The sequence below is a fragment of the Taudactylus pleione genome, unplaced genomic scaffold, assembly GCF_031769625.1.
Source record: "Taudactylus pleione unplaced genomic scaffold, aTauple2 ptg000398l, whole genome shotgun sequence".
NCBI lineage: Eukaryota > Metazoa > Chordata > Amphibia > Anura > Myobatrachidae > Taudactylus > Taudactylus pleione.
The window spans coordinates 3251471-3273562 of NW_028284800.1; the positions used below are offsets into that span (position 1 = coordinate 3251471).

General features: G+C 41.8%; 1 protein-coding gene across 2 annotated transcripts in view; it reads left to right on the forward strand.

Moving 5' to 3' along the window:
• Positions 1-22092, forward strand: part of LOC148506677 (sodium channel protein type 5 subunit alpha-like) — a 323898-nt gene that overhangs the window by 136743 nt on the left and 165063 nt on the right. The window lies entirely within an intron of this gene.

Here is a 22092-nt window from a genome sequence, read left to right on the forward strand (position 1 = left end):
GAAAGCAGTGTTTACTTATTATATGGCGCTGCTCGGAATAAAGAAATCTCTTTTAGACTTTGACTCCTGCTAAGATAACTTGAATCAAACAGAAACGAGAAATAAAGCAATTTAACTTGGAACAGCAAAAATCTTCAGCTAATGTACTGTGCTTATTGTGTTTCCTAAGCATAGATTAGATGTGGCAGAAGGTGAAATAATTGTTTCTCATGTAGATTTTTTTGCTGGCGCAACATGATACTTTTGTGAACACAGTAGCGCACGTGTGAAATAAGCGTGAAAATAAAGCTTTAGGATTCAAACAGATCAATTTTGTTTTGTGCTTTAAAAGGCAAAAGTGTTTTAAGGGTGATTTAATATGTTTCTGTCCATATGTCTTTTCTGTACAGCTTAAAGTTGCATTACTACCCAATCGTTAAACTTTAGTCAAATGCTGCTGCCGCTCCCCATAGAAAAATGGCTGCATGGAGCGCCTCCCTTATTATACTATAGGACTGGCAAAACATTAAGCCCGCTACTCTCATATGATTGCCGGGTAGGGGTGTGAGTGGAAGATTGCGGCTTGTGATTGGTGCTTTCAATCACACCATAGTCGATTACTCTTCTGGAATGTCTGGTTGACTCCCAAATTTTCAGAGTGTTGACCAACTTCCTGGATCCCACCTACTGACCCAGTAAATTAAGTGATTGATCTGCTAGAATAGTGTTATTGAGCCCTGTCCCTCGTCACCTACTGTGTGGTGTTAACATTGAATATTGGGGGTTGGCTGGGTGGGGTTCTTTAGATCAACAATAAAAAGCTCGACAGTGTATAGGTGACACAAAATGGTCGACAGGGACAGAAGTTCGACAGATACAAAAGGTCACCACGCAAAAGTTCAACATGGTTTTAGGTTGACAGGTACAAAAAGTCAACAGGGTTAAAAGGTCGACAATAAAAATAGTCAACATGTTTATTTATTTTTAACCCTAATCTTCACTCTAACCCTATTTCCTGGTGCCTAACCCTAACTGTTGGGGTAAGTACCTAACCCTTAAAAAAAAAATGTCCATTTTTGTGTTGACCATTCCTGTGTCGACCTTTTGTACCTGTCGAACCTATTGTCACTGTCGACCTATTGATTGTTGACCATCTGGTGTCAATCTATTGCTTGTCGGCATTTCATCTGGAACCCGAGTGGGGCTTAATGATGAAATTGCTTCACCACACCCCCAAATGTTGTCCCCCAGAGATCTCCCCGAGGGGAAGCAAGTATGGCTCACAACCATCCCCCCCCTCCCCATGGGCCTAGAGAAAACCAAGGAGTTCCAAGAAAAAATGACTGCAGCCCCTGGGAAGCGATCACATGGTAATGCATATTAATGTAATGGATATTTTACATGAACTAGCCAGGGTCAGAAGGAGATATGAGGGATGGAAGGTGGTTGATGTGAATAACAGCATGGTTGTCTAGGAAATATGTCCATAGCTCCATGGCAACATATACTCATTTGATGATGCAATAACAAGGATGTTGCTGCAGAACAGGCTTTGCTATCTAATCTATGTAGAAAATTCATTCTGGATTTGAAAGCAAAGTGCCAGGGAGTCCTTTGTCTCACATTCATTTTGAAGAGGCAGCGAAAGGGCAGCTTAGCACAACACAAGCTAAACTATGTGGAAGTAAATATAGAAACGCTGTTTGTGGAGTAATTTCCTTTCCCTCATACTGCTGACATTATTTCCCTATTGTTTTATTTCGTTCCTCATGCAGTTATATAGAGCAAAGATGTGGGTGGAGCACTGGTATGAATAACCACACAAATCGTAATAAAAATAAAATGTATTATATAGTATAGTTGCATATAACAAGCGGTGTATATAAAAAATATATAAAAGGTGGTACAATATGGTGCTATATTCTGCTCAACTCTACAAATAATTGTTTCCCAGATTCCTCTCTTTAAAGGATACAATAACTCAAAAATGTATCCATATAGTAACATGGATCTAGTATGGTAAATGATCTTCCGTTTGTTCTGTGCCAGTACTTTAGTTAAATGCACATATAAGCAGGATTGTCCCCAAATAACAGTCACTGTCACCGGTGTGCACTTAAACCTTAGGTGTTAAACTCAGTCCACCCGTTATGCCGTAAGTTCAGACACAAATATATAGTGTGGGATAGGTGGTTTATATTGTGTACTCACTGACTGATGTCTAGCGCGGACTTGCTCTCAACCGCTCGTCAGCGGGAGTGCAAACGGGTTGAAGATCCGCTGTTCAGTATGATGTAAGCTCTCACGAGCAGGGACCTCTTCCCTCATGTGCTTCCCCTTACACTTTCTTCTACTCCTTACTCCTCATAAAGGCACCTAACACATCTCTGCCAACTCCCTGCTGCTTATTGTGAGTGTTTTAATCACTATTGCAGCAATGTATAAATGTCCTTCACTGTACTGTAAGTTACTTGTTTTTTTTTTGTTCATTTATTCGTTTTATGTACTTTGTAAGGCGCTGCGGAACACTTGTGGTGCCATATAAATAAAGGATAATAATAATAATAATAATAATAATAATGTAACAGCTGAATTATACAGTGAGTAAAACAATCCCGACGGAGTCACCGGTGAATCTAGTGGTCTGACATTGAGTACACCACTCAGTGTTTTAATTCCTCCGTCCTGCCTGATTCGGAGTGCAATGATAGGTGGATCTGTATGCAGGGTGATCTGGAGAGATAGAGCAGATAAATATCTCCGTCCTTGACGCGTTTCTCCGGGAGTGGCAGCCCAGGTTTTTTCAGAAGGTATGGATCTCACTGAGCTGGTTACAGCTTTTTAAATAGCTGTAATTGTCTACTGATTAGAGCAAATCTCCATCAGTTGGTTTGGCAAGTTTCAGTGAGTTGATTAGCTCTTCTAGAAACTGTTGTACCTGAACATAATACCTTTCAAAATTCCATATGTACACAGGATTAAGTAGTCTATGTGTTACTGAGTTAACTGCTTAACTATGATGATACAATAGCAAAATAAGATAAAATTGTAAAGATACTAACAATCCTATATTTATGTTATGTCAATGTTATTCACAAGAAATATATTTGATTCATTATTTAATTTATTTGCAGAGAGGTAAACAAAAAACATATTAAATAATAAACATATTTAATAAAGATTTTTTAAGAATAAATAAAGACATAAAATAATAATATAATTAAAACTAGAAGTATACCATAAATAAGATTTATTGATATACATTGTTTTCCTCTAGACATAAGAGATACTCAAATTGTCTCCATAAAGATTAATTTTAGACATTATATATATTCTTTCCCTTTAAGATTGATCTTATAAGATTTTTCTGCACATCCTCAGGTGTTTATATGTAGAGTACAACCTCTGCTTCATCTCACAGGTGCAATCTATTGGAGAGTGTGTGTGTTATGGAAAATGGCTCAAGAGCACCAGGAAATGTTTTTGTTAGGAGTGTTTAATTTTATGCAAAAGAATACAATAGATAGCAATCATATTATGCAAATATGAGGATACATATAAGCATATGAAATATATATGTAAAACCTCATGCCATACATATCTAATATTATACAGAGAAACAGTTTAAGGATACAAAATAGTATTTTGATTTTAGTTCACAACGTCATAAGTTGTGATATTTTAAATTAGGAAGGCTGATATATAGCGCTGTCGAAATAAATATACCCTATATTAATGCGTGGATCTTTTTCTGGTTACACAATAGAACCGTATTTTAGCATTTTATTTTTCTTCCATTTAAATAAATAGAGGGATATCATATACCCAGTAATGTGGATAGAACAGCTAAGGAAAAGAAGGGGTAAGTACAGGTTGAGTCTCCCATATCCAATATGCTTGGGACCAGGGGTATTTTGGATAACGGAATATTCCGTATTTTGGAATATTTGCATATCATAATGAAATATCTTGGGAATGGGACCCAAATATACACACAGAATGCCTTTACATGCGTTATATACACCTTATACACACAGCCTGCAGGTCATTTTATACAATATTTTCAATACTTTTGTGGCTCAAGCAAAGTTTGTGTACAGAAATGAAATTCATTTATGTTTCATATACACCTTATACACACAGCCTGAAGGTAATTTTTTACAATATTTTTAATAATTTGTGCCTTAGACAAAGTTTGTGCGCATTGAACCATCAAAAATCAAAGGTTTCATTATCTCAGTTATGCCAAAATAATTACGTATTTCGGAATATTCCATATTTCAGAATATTTGGATATGGGAGACTCAACCTGTATACTATTCAGACAATAGTTCCTAAATATACATTTTCTGCACACATATGAGAAAGATTCCACCAAAAATTTTCAATCAAAATTGTTTGATTTGTTGCAAGGAGCCCTTGGAAAAGGTCTCATCACAAAAGATATATTCACCTTTTTGTTTTCAGCACATCCGGTCACACCCATGTATTATCACCTCCCTAAAATACACAAAACACAGCACAATCCCACTGGTCATCCTATTATTTCAGGTGTAGGTTCCGTCACTGCCAATTTGTCACATTATGTTGATCAGTTTTTACAGACTCGTGGAATCACATCTCAGAGACACAACACACTTTCTCGATAAAATATCCAAGATAAAATGGAAAGAGGAATATTATTTCTTAACATGTGATGTCACATCACTTTATACTAATATACCCCACGAGATGGGTGTCTCCAAATTGGACATGAGTCTCAGAGAAGACTCAGGGATATCAGTGGAACAACGGGAGTTCATTCTTCAATCAATTCACTTCATCCTCACACATAATTAATTTATATTTGATCATGTTTTTTATCTTCAAACACTTAGCACAGCAATGGGGACCAGGATTGCACCAAGTTATGCGAATATCTACATGGGCGCTTTCAAAAATGAATATATATGGAACGGCCCATTTGGTGTGAACCTAGTCCTGTACACTAGATTCATAGATGATTTATTTTTTGTTTGGAAAGGGAACTCTTTATCCATTACACAATTTGTTCAACACCTCAACCACAATCATTTCAATCTCACTTTCGCGAGCACCTATCACCAACACATTATGAATTTTTTTAAGTATAAAACTGAATATTATTGATAATCAAATATCCACCTCAACTTTTCAGAAAGAGGTTGACTGCAACAATTATATCAACTACAACAGTAACCACCAAAAAGTTGGCTTACAACATTCAGAGAGGACAGCTGCACAGATTAAGGTGCATCTGTACGAGTATTGATAGGTTTGTTGAACAGGCAACCCCTTTATTGGACTCATTTAAAGAAAAACAATACCCCCAAGAACTTTTGGATAAGGCATTAGAAGATACTTTGGTCCTTGATAGGACCACACTCCTATCTAAGGAACAAATATGCACCAATAAGAGAGAAAGATTTGATGGTTCTATGGTGTTTGTGTCTAAACAAAATAGTTTATCACATATGATTAAGATCATAATGGTAAAAAACATTTTTATTCTAAAGTTGGACTCAAAAATGAATTACAAGATAAACCTACCGTTGTATTTAAGAGAGCAGATAATTTACAGAGCCAATCCCGAATTACGAGCGATCGTAATTGAACAAATACCAACAACACAAAGGGAGGAGATTGCTACAAGAGGCTTTGCATGAGAGAAGCCTACTGGATTCATGCGTTACATACATTATTACCAGAGGGATTCAATTAAACTATTGAACTGGATTTCCAATAATATGGGTGTATAGATCAAAGTACTGTGAGACCTCTATCTGTACGGAGGACATGAGGCGTCTGTATATCATTTGACAGGAGTAGTGTTCCCACTGCACATATCGGATTATATACTTACACTAGACCACGATAATTTATTTCGCAGTAGTATTAATCCAATATTGAAGATAGAAAATAACATAAATTATCTATAGATTTATTAAACAGTGTGCCCCCCGGGAGCCCCTAACCTAACCCTCCCCCCCGCGGCTTTCATGCAGCTGGCGGTATTACATACTGATTCCAATTCATCATCATCATCGTTATTATTTTAAAAAAATCATATCAAATTGTGTGTGCGTTTATGCATACATACATACATAAATACAGATTAATACATTTTTTCATTTACCTAATTTCTTAAACATTTTTTTTTACTTTTTCTTTTTTAACCAAAGTTGAACTGTATTTATTTAAATATTTATTTTTCATATCTATCTATCTATCTATCTATCTATCTATCTATCTATCTATCTTGGTTAACTTTAATTTTTTTTCATTTATCTAATTCCTTAAAAATTTTTTCACTTTTACTTGTTGTTTTTTGCTTTTTTTTAACCAAAGTTGAACTGGAAGCCCAAATTCCCCCTCAAGATGTGTGAACCAGCATCTACAGTATACACAGATACTGTACATACAAGACTGGCTGGCGAAGTGGTTAGAGTCCTCTTACCGCTGCCAATCGGTATTGCCAGAGAGTTGAGTTACCCAGCAACAAATTATGGTGATACAGGAATGGTGACAGAAAATCATTATTATCACTGTATCTTGGCAAATATACCATTTAGTCTATAACTGTTTTACTGTAGCTTAGAAAGTGTGTCAGACATGAGCTAGAGTTCACGAGTTAGCAGCACACAATAACACTTTCATAACTCTCTGTAATACAAGATTGGTTTGTTATTTATTAGCTTAGAGGTGTCAAGTTAAACTTTTGTTACAAAGTACAGAAAAGCAACAAAGTTGGTATGTATTGGTTTTTATTAGTACTATCTATATCCGAAATAGCCCTAGAATAAGTCCGCATTCCACCTGTTTATTTCTATCTATCTATCTATCTATCTATCTATCTATCTATCTATCTATCTATCTATCTATCTTTCAGGAGCTCTAAAGGGGAAAAAGAGAAATAGTATTATCATAGAACCAGGCCATGCATAGTGCTTCTTTAGGTGTATGCCTAGATTGTCTATATGGTAATTCTTCAATAACTATGGTGTGTGAGGTGAATTGAGCGATATTGTTGAAATTGATGTTCCACCGTTCCTAGAGCTCCCATGCTGTTCTGACGGCTCATTGACAGTATCACTCTGAATTGAATTGTTCCCTTATTGCAGACCTGGCCAACCTGTGGCTCTCCAGCTGTTGTGAAACTACAAGTCACAGCATGCCTTGCAACAGTTTTAGCATTCCCTAATAGCAAACTGTAGCAGTACATGCTGGGACTTGTAGTTTCACAACAGCTGGAGAGCCACAGGTTGGCCAGGCCTGCCTTAATGTCTCTTTTCCAATGCCCCCCAATTCTATACTTGCCTACTCTCCAGGAATAACCAAGAGACTCCTCAATTTCAAGGAGCTCTCTGTAAAAACATCTGAGAGAATAGAGCAGCCCTCCATATCCATCTCACTTCACCGGCCCAGGGGCTTGATTGCAAGGTTTTCAGTGCATCGCATTATCATGGCTCTGTCACCCATTGCCCTATGACAGTGGGTGGAGCTGCAATAACGCAGTGCTTTGCCACCTCACCACCCACACCTCCCACCTCTACTCCCATCCAGGTCTCTTGGAGAGAACAATTTTAAAGTAGGTAAGTATGCCCAAACCCCCTAATTCCAGAGCAGATTCTCTTTTGGATGAAAGCAACAAACTGCATTGGAGAGATGCCAAACAGAAAGCTTCATCGTTTTGGCCGATCTGAACCACATAAAACACAGATCTACGCTATGAAGCCGATCATCTGAAGATCAAATCGGAAGAGCTCCAGTAAACAACACGGATAAAGAAGCGCAGTGACAGCTGCTATGCACAAAGTTTTCCTTGCAGCATTGGACATGGGCCAGGATCAAGTCAACCACTTTATCTATATACGATTACTTTATTTCTTCTTAATAATGATACTACATAGTAAATCACTAACTAAATCCTTTTTTTTGCACAATGGTTAATAGCAAACAACAGTTATCACCATTTAAAATAAATACAAATAAATTCTTTAGTGAAGTCATGGGAAATACTGTAGAAGAATTAGAGCTGGTGCAGAATACACCTGCCATCTGCTCTGTGTACCTGGAGCTGTGCTGTGTGCTCCTGCTCTACACTCTCCTCCCTTTGTGCCCTGACAAATATCTAACACGGGATGCTTTCAGCCCCATCTGTAGCAGGGACGTTTAGCAGTAATCCAGCTCGGGCTACTGTAGTTTTACATTTGATAAACTCAGTTCCATCAAACCTGCAATTAAGTCACAGAAATGTCTCCGTCTTTTCTGAAACCTGTTGTAAAAACCATGACATTGCCTTTTCCCCTCTTTTTCTGTAGAACATGTTATTGTGGATGGTTAATTTCAGAGTGCATATCAAATTGCATGTGCTCCATAATGAATCAGAATGTAGGGCAGGTGCACACTAATGAAGGTGATTTGTGCTAAGTTTGCTGATGTGGGGGCTGTCACGTCTCCTGATACACTCTGCTTATGGGTGGAAATAAACTCTTTTACTGTGACTTCTCTTTCATTGTAGAGTCATTTATGGCAAATTTTCCAACAATTCTATATCAGCCCCTAAGTGACTTAGGGCCTGATTCAGAGCCGCTCGTAAGCAGCCGCTCGTTCGTTCCGAGCGATGTTTGCACAACTGCGCATGCGTACGGATCGTAATACGCATGCGCGAACCAGTCAGTGCGGCCGAAAATCGTTTGTTTGCTAAATAGCGAATGCCTGCTATTTTGAGTGACAGGAGGAGGCGTATGTGGGTGGTAACAGGGGAAGGTGCTTGAAAACGGGGAGTGGAGATCCGAACGCAGGCGTGCTTAAAGGTCAAAACGGGCGTTTTATCGCAAGATTGCGGTAGGAAAAACCAACCACAAGAATAGCGAGCAGTTCATACGCTGGTTGATGTACTCGATTAATCTAATAAATAGCGGACATGACGTAGGATGCGAGCGGCCAGAGGGCGTAGTTTCCCAAAAAACGACCGCAAGTTTTGTTCGCTCGTTCAGACATAGAGGCGTGAACAGACCGCAAAGAGCGAACGGTTCATTTGAATAGCCACCCCTTTTTTCTGAACGAGCGAGCGCAAATAGCGTCCGGCTCTAAATCAGGCCCTTAAGACAATAAAAGCACCATGCATCTATCTTGTGCTTTCTGTAGCTTGCAATTCTGTTATAATTATAATATATAAAAAATGTTATAGGAACCTATTTCCAATGCTCTGTGTTAATACCAATTATATATACACATGATTGTTCTTAACACAGGGCCTGACTCAGTACCGATCGTAAGTGCAAATACGGACGCAGATCGTACAATTGCTTGCCATTGCGCATGTGTTAAAGCCACACTGCGTGTGCTCTGCAGTCGCATTGCAATCACGGAATCCATCGCAAAATGAGTGGCAGGCTGTGAGCGTTTGTGAGTGGTGACAGGGGGGGGGGCAGAAAAATGCAGGCGCACCTGTCCGTTTCATGGTCGTGCATAAATTAGCCACTGTGATTGCATACGCAATTTGAGTACTCACTACGTGCAATGAGACTTGCAGTTTCTGCAGCTGAGAACAAAAAGAAAAAAGAAAACTCTCCTAATTGGGGCACACTATGTCACAAAATATTAACAAATAATTAAATTAAAAAATTTACTTTTATTAGTAATTGATTAAAATACTAAGTATTAGATGGGTGACACAACATGAAAATCTACTATATATATATGTAGAAAAATATTGATGAATTAATTAAAAAATAGCCTGTGTGTAGATGCTACGATATATCCAGATAATTAATCTTAATACATATTAAGGTGCACTGTGCAGAAAGACTGTGCAAAGAAAAAAAGGAAGGGTGGGGGGTTGGGACTTTAATATTAAATTATGAATATCTTGCTGTTATAGACAATACTAATAACATCCTCTGAAGAAATTCACAGTGATGCAAGAAATCTCTTTACCAAAAATTACCCGTTTGTAATAAATTTAACAATAAGCCCTAAAGTGACAAATGCAATTAGAAATAAATACATAGAAAAATATATCAGTGAATTCATAAATAAGAAACAATTGTTTGTGACATGTGCAAATGCAAATATAAATTGCATCTAGCAACTGTTAGCAAACTGCACATGTGTTATAGCAAATATACTTTGCATAACCCTGGTCAGACTGATGTTTCCCAGGGTGTTAACTGGGTGGCAACTGAGCGTTTGTGTTAGTGTCATGGGTGTGTAACTACAGTTACCTCCTATTTTGTATGCACGCCATGGGGACGCTCATTTCGGAGGAACCTCTTGCACCCAGTAATAGTGATGAGTAAATGCCAATATCTGTTAGTAATCACGTAGAAATGAGCACCATCATCAAGGCTGCTCCTTCATATGTCTCCCTCATTCTGCATTACCTGAGCAAATTATACCCATTTGGCCCTTATATGTTTCCAGTCCTACTCCAACCCCACCGCACAAATAACCAACATGTAGAATATAAAAGTCAGTGTAGAGTTGCGTTCCCCAAATGGCATAGCAAAGGCGGAAGCCAAAGATTATATTGATGGGACTTTGCACCTCTGTGATAAAATGCAATGTGGCAGAAGCCATCATTAGTCTCATACTCGGCCTGATTCAGAGGTGGAAACAGAGGAGATGTCAGACGCAAGCTGAGAATGTTATAAGTCTGTGCATCCATCTAAGTCGTACTGCGCATATGTCCTGATAGTTACCGTCGGAAGACACAGAACGATTTTGGATGCAGAAAGAGGCAAGTTTGGTGGGCGTTCCTGTGAGGTAACAGGGAGATGGCTAGCCAGACACGGGCGTGTCACGGTCAGCGACTGTGTCTTTTTCCATGGTTCCACTGATTCCAATAGCTATGTTCACATTCTGGGCCTCCAGGGGACTGGTGCAGTGTCCATTTGTACAACCGATGGTTCATATTTGTATGCAGAGAGGCAGAATAGCGTTGCAGCCAGTAGGCGTCTCTGTATGAATCTCATTTGACCTCCATCCTATGGCATATTCTGTGCTAATAGTTATATTTATTAGGCTTGATCCATATTGATGTGCTGTTCCTGCAATCCTGTGTGAGCCATCTAATGACCATTGTTTTACAGAACAAGGGATAAAGTACCCAATAAACAGGCTTTTTTGAGGTTTAAGCACAAAATATATGTCCCTTTAAGCAAACAGAACATCCGATGAATTCAGCATTATTGGTCATATATACTTTTATTACTACTATAAAAGACACTAATAGTAAAAAAGGGGAATTCATGCTCCATTAATATTAACTCAAAAGAATGCATATAATATAGTAACAGGTGGACAGTTACATCCATTATGAAGAGGAGTTGTATTATACTTTTGGCCAATATTATACTTGCTTACTTTATCAAAATATCAGGCAGATACTAGAACTTGGTGAGTTCTCCCAGACTTCCGGTATAATAGTTCATCCTTCCTGATCCAAACTACCTTCCCAGTAAAGTTGGTGGGTTGGAGCACAGTGACGCGATTTGCAAGATATTGCATCAGTATAATATTGCATCAGTATAACCCTCCCTCTCACTGCAAAGATCACATATCCATACTCCCCAAACCTACACTTAATATATATATATATATATATATATATATATATAAAAAAAAAAAAATAGAAATTTTCAGGGACAAAACTTTAAAGCATGGGATTGTCTTTTGATATTAGGGACCGCTGAAAATTGTATAATCAGGTCCAAAAAAATGATGTGAACCATATGAAAAAAAATTATGTGCCTCATTAAGGGGGGTGCAGGGAGGGAAGTGGCGGCCAGTACAAGAGACTTGTCCTCTCTTGCGGGTGACAGGGAGCGCCATCCGATTTTCGGGAGCCTCCCGGCCATTGCGTCGTCAATTATAGGCTAGAATAGAAGGTACATAGGGCTCGATTCAGACCCACTCGCTAGATGCGTACGCTCACACCCAGCGTATGTAAATTTTGGCAGGCAGGCGATCGCATGGCAAGGCATTAGCAAGCCCACTATGTCTTGGCATGTATGCAGATGCCCACCAGCCTGTCTTAAGATGCCCACTTGCGCACGTCATCTCCAGGAAGTGTATGCAACCATGGGTGCATCGGGTACCATCGGATGCAATAGCAGTGCTTGAGGCTGACCAGACCCTACCGCAAGCACTGCGAGCACTTCATTGTTTAAATTTAATTTAATTTCCACTCTCCCGTTTATAGTGGCCAGCCCCTGTCACCACTCACAATCGACCTCACCTGTCACTCACTCTGCTAGGCTGTCTATGCCCAGCAAGCGAAAGCCTCCCAATCTCTCGCTGCGGGCCGCGCATGTGCACTGTGATGCGAACATCGGCCAGCTACGAGCGAACGCATCCTAGCGAGTGGATCTGAAATTTAATAAGGTCCATAGTTTGTTGATAACAGGGCTGGATTAAGGACCACATGGGCCTGGGGCTGAAACTATTTAAGGGCCTATACTGAGAAGGGGAAGAGCTGTGACCGGAGGAGTGCTGTGTGTGGCCAGAGCCACATTGGCGTGTACGCCCCCTAAATAATTACATAAAAATAGAAAAATTGCATAATATTGTGTGGCGTGATCGCACAAGTAAAGTGTGCAGTCCATGCAGCCGATGTCCTGGTTTGCTGAATCGTTTCATCATGGCCACGCCCCCACTTTACAATGGGAGAATGCAACGGTGCACACATCAGCCTTTGGGAGACTTCAATTCTCTTCCAGGCAGCTGGGAGCAGCACCCAAGATTCGGGGAGCCTCACGGCCATTCCAGGGCTGTAGGCAAGTGTGCCGTACGAACTGCATTAATTGCAGTGCACTTTTATAAGTGACCATTATACTCCAAAGAACAGATTTCAGAATCAAGGAACATTGTTATCTTGGCAGCAGTGGTTTGTATAACATTTCTCACCTTCGATAATAGTGAGAATACTAACCCCACATCTCATTTTCTGCTTCACATTATTTGTCTGCCAGGATCGCTGTTTTAGTGCTGCTTATTTATATTTCATTATTTGTTGTTATCTTGTTTGGCATGCTTACATTCTGCTGTCTTGCGGGCTTGTACCCACAGGCCATTTCTCATCTGCCTGTTGTACGTTGTCCTACAATGCAAGCAGAACACCCTTTCATTACTCACTGTACTTATTGTGAACACGGGGAGGACTTTGAATGCAGCTTGCTCTATTTGTAATCTGGCCGTCATTTGCAGTGACTACCAGTACTAAGGACACATGCCTTACAGTGATTACTTCATCGCTACTTTGATGTTTACAATGCAACACAGCACAGTTTGATTTCAAGCCTCCTTTGAGTAAATGCTTTTTTTTGCCGCAGTCACGTCTGCGACTTTATGCTAATGCCACCTCCGGTTTGTAAAGAACTGAGACACCCACTTGCAGCATCTTAAGATGCACCATCTAAATTTGCACGAGCCCTGTGGCTGGTGCAGTTTCTCCATCTGAGTATTGCCTCCTGTGTGAGCGGCTGTGTGTCTTCCAACTCCGCTAATTTTAGTAACACGCCTGCTTCGGCTTCACCAACCCCCTTTTACCTCTCAGTGACACACACTAAAATGATCAAACCATGCATCTGATTCTGTGCTGCGTCTCTGTGTCTCTCACACATGCGCAGACTTAAAACATTGGCTGTTTGCGTGGGGATGTAGTTGGCATGCCGGCGGTCAGAATCCCGACTCCAGGATCCGACCACTGATTTCCCAACAGTGAGTATTAGGGTTAGGGGTTAGGCTGTGGGAGGAAAAGGTTGGGGTAAGACTGCGGGGGGCGAGGGTTAGGGTTAGGCTGTGGGAGTTGAGGGTTAGGTTTAGGCTGTGGGAGAGGGGGGTTGGGGTTAGGCCTCGGCATGGTAGGGATAAGCTGCGGGAGGGGTGGGTTAGGGCAGTGGCATCGCTGCGGGGGTGCGGGCAGCACAGGGTGTCACCCTTGGAGGGGGATACAGAGTGCGCACCGGGTGTCACCAGACCTGGTGACGCCTCTGGTTAGGGGGAGGTATAGAGCAAGAATTTTCATACTTAACCAAATTCTGAGTGTCAGGATACCGCTGTCAGTATTCTAACCATTGGCATCCTGACCACCGGGATCCCGTACCCAACCTATTTGCATGCACCATAGACAGGGTCGGATTAAGGGGGGGGGGGCGACAGGGGCGGTTGTCCCTGGGCCCCCACACACAGAGGGGCCCCCACTAGCAGCGGTGCAGCCTGTGGCTTCACCCGCCGCTAGTATCCCCGCCGCTAGTGTAGTGTAGACCGCACAGTGAGCGCGGCCACACTACACAGTGACAAACACACAGCCGGCGGCGGCAGCAGTGTGTTTGTTACAGCAGCCGATGAGAGTCACACAGACTCTCATTGGCTGCTGCTTCAACGGAGGGAGCTGGCTGGAGCTCACTTATGAGCTCCGTCTTCCGGCTTTCCCCCGGGTGATGATGGGAGTGACTTCATGACGCTGATATCTCTCCCATACTGCAGGAGAAGAGGAGCCGGAGCGGACAGTGGCGGTCGCGTCAGGAGTGGGGTTTCAGGTAAGTTGTGTTGTTTTTTTTTGTGTGTGTAAGAGGCACTGCATAGGGGGATCCGCTTCATGGGGGCAATGCATAGGACAACTACTGGCGGCACTGAATAGGGGTGGGCTACTACTGGGGGCAGTGTATAGGGGGGGACTACTGGGGGCAGTGCATAAGGGGGGGGCTATTGGGGGCACTATATATGGGGCACTGCATGGGGGGACCACTACTGGGTCTGGGGGCACTATATAAGGGGCACTACTGAGGGCACTGTATAGGGGGACCACTACTGGGGAGTTATATAAGGGGCACTGCATAGGGGGGACCACTATTGGGTCTGGGGGCACTACTGGGGGCACTGTATAAGGGGACCACTACTGGGGCACTATATAAGGAGCACTGCATAGGGGGGACCACTACTGGGTCTGGGGGCACTATATAAGGGGCACTACTGGGGGCACTGCATAGAGGCACCACTACTGGGGGCACTGCATAAGGGGCATTACTACAGGGGACGGTGGTATATAGGGGCCCCCACAACTTTGTTGCCCAGGGGCCCCCACAGACCTTAATCCGGCCCTGGCCATAGATACTACATCCACCTTTGAATCAAGCCCTTTGTGTGTGTGTGTGTGTGATGAGAACCTTGCTCTGCTGTAATTTACTTGCTAAGTTCTTTATTTAGTCTTATTTAGAGGCCTAGTTATCAAATCTTATTGCTGTATATTCCCCAAATATCTGCTGTGACCCTCTGTTTTCTTTCGCAAAAGCAAAAGGTTTCTATGGGGTCTGCTTTTGGCCCTGGCAGCTAACGTCATCCTCAGATCGCATTAGCCACTGTATCCCACGGGCTACTTACCCCAGATGTCTTAGAATGAGGAATCTGCAGGATCCTTGGTGACGTCCGCTTACAAATGCACTGGACATCGGCACAGTGGGGACCAAAGCAGACTTTTTGGGGCTCCATTGCCTCCAATGATAAATATACCCTTAAAAATGAATTCTAGCATTCACCTGGATGCACATTTATTTTTTTGCATGTTCTTTAATAAAATACAGTATGTCCTCTGTGTTTGCTTAGTAAAGCAGGGGCTGATTGCATACACGACTGCCCGTCTCTCTGGCACATGTTCCAAACTGGCTTAGAATGGCAGCTATTTCTCCTCCTACGAAGAGTAATGTTTAAACAAACAAATGCATAATGCAAGTCTCCCTCTGCCACCTGCTTTAGTCTGGTGTGAAGTTTGCAGTGGGAGCTTCCAATTAAACATATGCTGCACCAGCTATACAAGCATTTAACTGGTGCTTTGCAGGGAAGCCAATTAACCCCTTTAGAATGCAAAGTGATACATGTCACATACAAGTGTAAACTACTAAACACTAAAGCATAATTAACTGGAAGCTGAAATATAGTTTAACATAGGTCTGAAGAAATATATATATATATATATATATATATATATATATATATTGTTTGTACTTATTTGATTACATAATGGTATTTGTGATTTGTAGTCAAGTGATCCAGTTATTATTGTAATTTTATATTGTTCTGGCATTTACCTATGGACATTTTTGCAGCTTTACTTATTTCTTTGCTCAGCCTGTTTATACTTTTACATTACACATATAGGGTCTGATTCTAAGTCAGACGCAGTGACAATCGTGTTCGCGACTTTATACTAATGCCACTACAAAGCTCTTCCCTGGTGTATATATCCGAGCCTCTGAATTTGCAGGGGCTGAGAAGCCCACATCAGCACTGGAATACTGCTTGGTGCATCTTTAGACACCACCACCATAAGTCACACCATCTGTCACACCATAAGTCGCACCATCTGTCACACCATAAGTCGCACCATCTGTCACACTATCGATACTTGCACCAGCCCTATGGCAGGTGCAGAATATCCGTCTGAGTGTGGCCTCCTATGTGAAAGATTCTGCGTCTATGAACACAATCACTATCATTAACATGGCCGTGACACTCCCATAAGACAGAATATCTGTGTGCGTCTGTTTAACCACCCCCCTGCTACCTTCCAGTTTACCGCCAAGGAACGCCCCATACATTTAAAAAAAATACATTTATGAGCGATGCGACATACATGCGCATACAAAAAATATCACTCCAATGTGTCCGGCATCGCCCCAGCATCCAAGTCAGAGGGCCTGATGCAGAGGCGCACGATATGTCAATGCCACCCGCAAGCACCCAATGTTTTCAGTCTGGGCTTGCATCCGACTTGCACTGCACATTTGTCCTGATGGTCAGCGTTGAAAGCCACAGAACGAATTTGGATGCAGACAGAGGCAATTTCAGAGGGATTTTTTGGATGGTAACAGGTGGGGCGGCTAGCCAGATTTTGTCGTGACGCAGTCTTAAGATGCAATTTCACTGACCCGTCTGCCATGTTCAGATGGGCACCTGCCGAATGGAGCAAACAATGCGAAATCTTAATACACACAGCGGTGGATTAGCATCACAGCCAGTGGGCATCTCTTTACGAATCCCATCGGTTGCAGCATTAGCATAAAGATGCAACACTCGGCAGGGGTGGGATGTGTTGGGACAAAGTGGGCAGGACGATGAACATGATGACACAATGGCATAATCGCGGCCCCTTCCCCTCTACACAAGGCTGTCTACCACTTCACTCGGTGCCGGCTTGCTCCGGGAGACAAGCCTACTTTCCGCCTGATTTTCGGGACCCTCCCGGCCGTTGGAGTATTACATACACTGCACTTTGTATGAAGCAGACTATACCCTGTTAGGTGCTAATTTTGCCCTCTTCATGGGCTTTCCACACTCTCTGAAATCAAACATTTGAAAACCTCCCACCATAAATCCTGCGGTTTTCCCAGATTGTAAACAGAACTGGTTCAAGAGTATCACTCATACTTGCCTACTCTCCCAGAATGGCTGGGAGGCTCCGACCACCCGGAGAAGTGGGCAAGTCTCCCAAACCCCCTCTACCCGCCAGCACCTTGCCCTCCTCTCCCCCCTCCCACGGCCATCCACTTACAGAGCACAAGTGCGCGGTCTGAGGGGGCTGATGATGCGATTTGTGCTGAATCGCGTCATGGTAGCCCTGCCCCCACACTGTATAGTGTGGGGCGACCATGCCCCTTGCACAACCCACCTTTCCAGCCACCACACCCCCTCAGTGCTGATTTGGCTGTTCCCGAAGGAAGGGGGCAGCAAAGTTGGCAAGTATTGTATGACTTGGTTTTCGTTATAGGGTGATGAGGACAGATAAAGATAATAAAACCATAGCAGTTAGGTAGTTTACTATTTATATAAATATTGTAATTTATTCCTTTATAATAGCTTAAAAAAATAAAATCCAGTTTGTGGCCCATTAGTTATCTGTGCATCGCCATACATAATATATATGTGTTTTAAACTATTTGTGGCAAAGATCAATAAATTGATCAGAGTGTATGGAACAGGACTAAAAGGCCGATGTATCATTTCTCGCAGTTTTCCCTGATAAGCACAATGTTCTCTCACAGCATATTGCGACAATAAGAAATTATTATTATCAGGGTATGTACTTATAAATAATCTTATGCAGGGACACAGGCTCCGATATCAGCCCCCAACTACGAAGAGGAAAACGTAAAGTGATCGCTACTACAGTGGGAGGCTGGGCTAATGACGCGATTCACTACAAATTGCGCAATAAAATTGGGTGAGATCCAGGAAGTTGGTCTATTCCATGAGTTCGGGAAATCACTGAAATTCTGGAGACATTCTGGGAGAGTATGTTGTGGGTCTGACAGGAGATGTGCTTTGTGGATAGAGTGAAAATGTCACTTCAAAAATGTCCTGCCCGCTGCAACTTTAGCACCACATTAATTTATACATTTGCTAGTTTTCTTCTGAAGTGCTGCTTGGTATAACCTTGCTTACGTGTTCATTTATTGATGACAGTAAGACGACATTGAGACTGTCCTTGTTGCAAGTGTCTTTTATATGTATTGTTTACATGCAATGAATACGAGCGGGAGATTTGCAAAATGAAAATGAGTAAAACTTCACTGTTTTAGGATAACAGGAATAATACGACCCAAGACATCTCGGGAAACCAGACGTCTACCCAGGTGTTCACTCAGAAGTTTTACAGTATGGTTCATTCCATGCTTGGTACACCCTCAAGGGATAAAAAAATTATTATTGATCCCTAAATATAGTTTCAATCTTATCCCTGCATGTGGTAACTAACTCGACACACTCATCTGCCTAAACCACTTTTAATTCAGAAATGACATATGTAGTGCGGTTGGTCATTCACTTTCCGGAATCATCTCTACTATTTTGAAAGTCTGCATGTCATCTACGCAATTACGGTGCAGACAGTTTGTTAGCCGAGTCACAGGTGCAGCCTATTATTACATGTATGAGTACAGTATGTGCTTGTCTGACCACAGTAAAGAGTGCCCTCATCTTTGGCCAATTTGTTTTCCTCACTTCCAGTTTAATCTGGAAGTGAGCTCCAAGTGGAAGGTCTGGAGAGTGTGGTAAATAGTGTTATCACAGCCCTGATCCCCACTCCACAATGCTGCACTTTGTGCCATAGAGGAGGGGCCATGATGACATAGTTCACATTGATTTGGGTCATCAATCACCCAGGCTGCCCACTTCACTGGGGAAGTGGGTGGGATCACTAAGGCTTATCTACTCTCCCAGAAGTCCAGGAGAGCTGCCCAAAATTTAGACATTCCAACAAAATAAGCAACTATGTCATCAGACTTGTTCAATACAGTGAGCTCCGTATAGGCATGGGGTGGCATAGTTATGCAGTGTATAACATTACTGGCTCATAGCATTAGGACCTTGAATATGCCTTCCCTGTGTTCACGTGGACATTCTCCCACGGCTTCTGTTTAAGTTGGCAAAGTGTGCGTGCATCTGTTTTTTGTTTCTGTTCTGAGGAAATTAGATTGTACACTCCCCTGGAACAGCCTTAATAATAGTTATCTGATTATTCTTTTTTTATTTGTACAGTGTTGTGTTATATGCTGGCTCTTTATTTTTATTATTATTATATTTTATTTATAATGTGCCACAGTGGTTCTATAATACCATACAAGGGGAATGAAACAGACAACATGTACAGGCTGATACAAACAAGTTGATAACTTGTGCAATTACCATAATTATGTAGATAGGAGAGAATGCTCTGCTCACATGAGTTAGAGTTAGTTTTAGGGGTGGTGTGATAGAATGAAAAAACGTGTTTTAAGGGCATGTTTCAAAGCTGAGAGGCTGGATAACAGCATGGGAGGGCATTCCAGAGATTGCATTGGCTTGGAAAAACTCCTGTATGAGTGGTGATCAGGAAGGAATTGAGGTTGCAGTCCTTGGCAGAACAGAGACGGCATGAAGGAGAATGTGAGAGTAGGGCTGTTGATGTACTGTATGGAGGACTGGTGTGGCTGAGAGCTTTGTAAGTGACAGAGAGAAGTTTGAATTTGATTCTGAATGGTATATGGAGACAGCAGTGTGGCTGGCAGAATGGGCAGCAGACGTACAGTGGTTAGGGAGGAAATTGAGGTTGGTAGCACAGTTAATGATAAACTGAAAAGGTGTATGGCTGGAATTTGGAAGGTCAGAGAGGATTGTTGCATTACTATAACCTAGGTGAGAGATGATGAGGGCATGGATATAAGTTTTCATAGCTTCCATGGTGACAAAGGGCTTAATTCTGGAAATATTGAGGAGTTGAAGTCTGCAGGATTGGAACAGGGGCTGAAGGTGGGGAAAAGTAAAAAGAGTCAAGGGTGACAGCTAGACAGACATGGGGAATAGTGTAGAGGGTGGAGTGACGTTATCAACAGAGAGGGAAAGGAGAGGGGACCTTGTCAGGGGAAAATATGATGAGTTCAGTTTCTGAACAGACAGGAGATGACATGGGCGAGGACAGGAAGAGAAAGGTCAGGGGTATTGAGGTACATTTTGGTATCATCACCATAGAAGTCGATGGAAGAGGTCTTGAGGGAGAGGAGAAGGGGGTGAGGATCAGAACACTGGGGTACCCTGACAGGTAGGGAAAGTGGAAGTGGGTGTAGATACAGAGAAGGAGTGGATGTCCAAGTAGAAAGTGAACCAAGAGAGAGCTGAGTCACAGAGCCCAATGGAGTGAAGGGTTTGCAGGTGGAGTTGGTTTTCAACTGTGTCAGATACTGCTGTTAGGTTGAGGAGTATAAGAATAGATAATTGGCCTTGGATTCGGCATACAAATGTTCAATGATGACCTTGATGAAGGCAGTTTTTCCTGAATATAGAGAACAAATGCATGTTTAGATCTAGGAGATATTTGGTGCGGTGGAAGGAGGTGTGACATTTGTACACCGCCAGCCTAAGGAATGGGTTTTTAAAGTGGCCTATTCTCACCAGCATAGGCTTCTGAATTTTAAATAGTAATAAATGCTAAATCAGCCTTGTTTTGCATATATTGCTATTACCATTTTAAATCCAGTGATCAATGCCACCAATAATCATCGGCTTTGAAAACTCTGTGTTTAGTAAATATGCTCTTTGGAGGCAAAGGGAATGCATCTTAGTCTGACACAGCTGAAGAAACAGAAGCATCTCCCGGGTTTGAGCTGACTGTGCATGTGTCTGAATGTGAAAATATGGTGTGCACATGCGCTGCATGATGTGTCCGAGGCAGCAAACAGTTGCCACTATGTTGGATTTTTCGCCAACGAAAACTAACATCAAGTAGGCATTTCTGAGCGCCGAGTCTGAAAATGCACAAAGTGGCTGATTGGAGTGTTATGGGAATGTTGTGGATGTGTATTGTGACTTCTGGGTTTGATTTATGTGCTTGGACGCAGTTGGGAGGCCTGTTTCAGACGATCTCTTGCACCCAGCATGGGGCTGGTGGAAGTCCAGATACTAATAAGTGGGTGATGCGACCGAGACACTTGAAATCAAACTAATACACGCATAGATGGACAGATAGCTTAATTAGCATATCTTAGTCCATGTTCTACCTCGACGGATGCAAATTCTAATGCGGCTGTGTCCGATTCAGAATCAGGCCCATAAGTGAAATGGTAAATGGGACAGTAGAGAAGGAGGAGTGGTCAGATGAGGGTTTCTTAAGAGTGGAGGACAACTTAACAGGAAGATCTTGAAGAATATAGAGAATAATGATAAAGTGCAGACATGGCCACCAAAGAGTATACAGCAAGCTCTTATGCAATGTAGCATGTTTAGTTAACAATCTTTTATATAGGTATTAAACTTTTCTAAATATGAAAAAAGTTTTATATTTTTATTCAAATAACATTTTCACAAATCAAAGGTATCATTTCAGTTTCATTGTATTTTAGAAATATAAAGGTAATGGAACATTTAATGGCATTGTCTATGTTCCATGCTAGCAGTCTTTCCAATTGCTTCTGTTATCTGATTCCTAGAAATATTTAGCCTGGTATCCCCTGAATTCTATATCACACTTGAAAGCTCTGCATGCACGTTTGAGTGGACTGATAAGCTCTGTGATGTTTTGGAATTTATTACATGGAAGTTGAATTCTTAGAAATTCTTAGG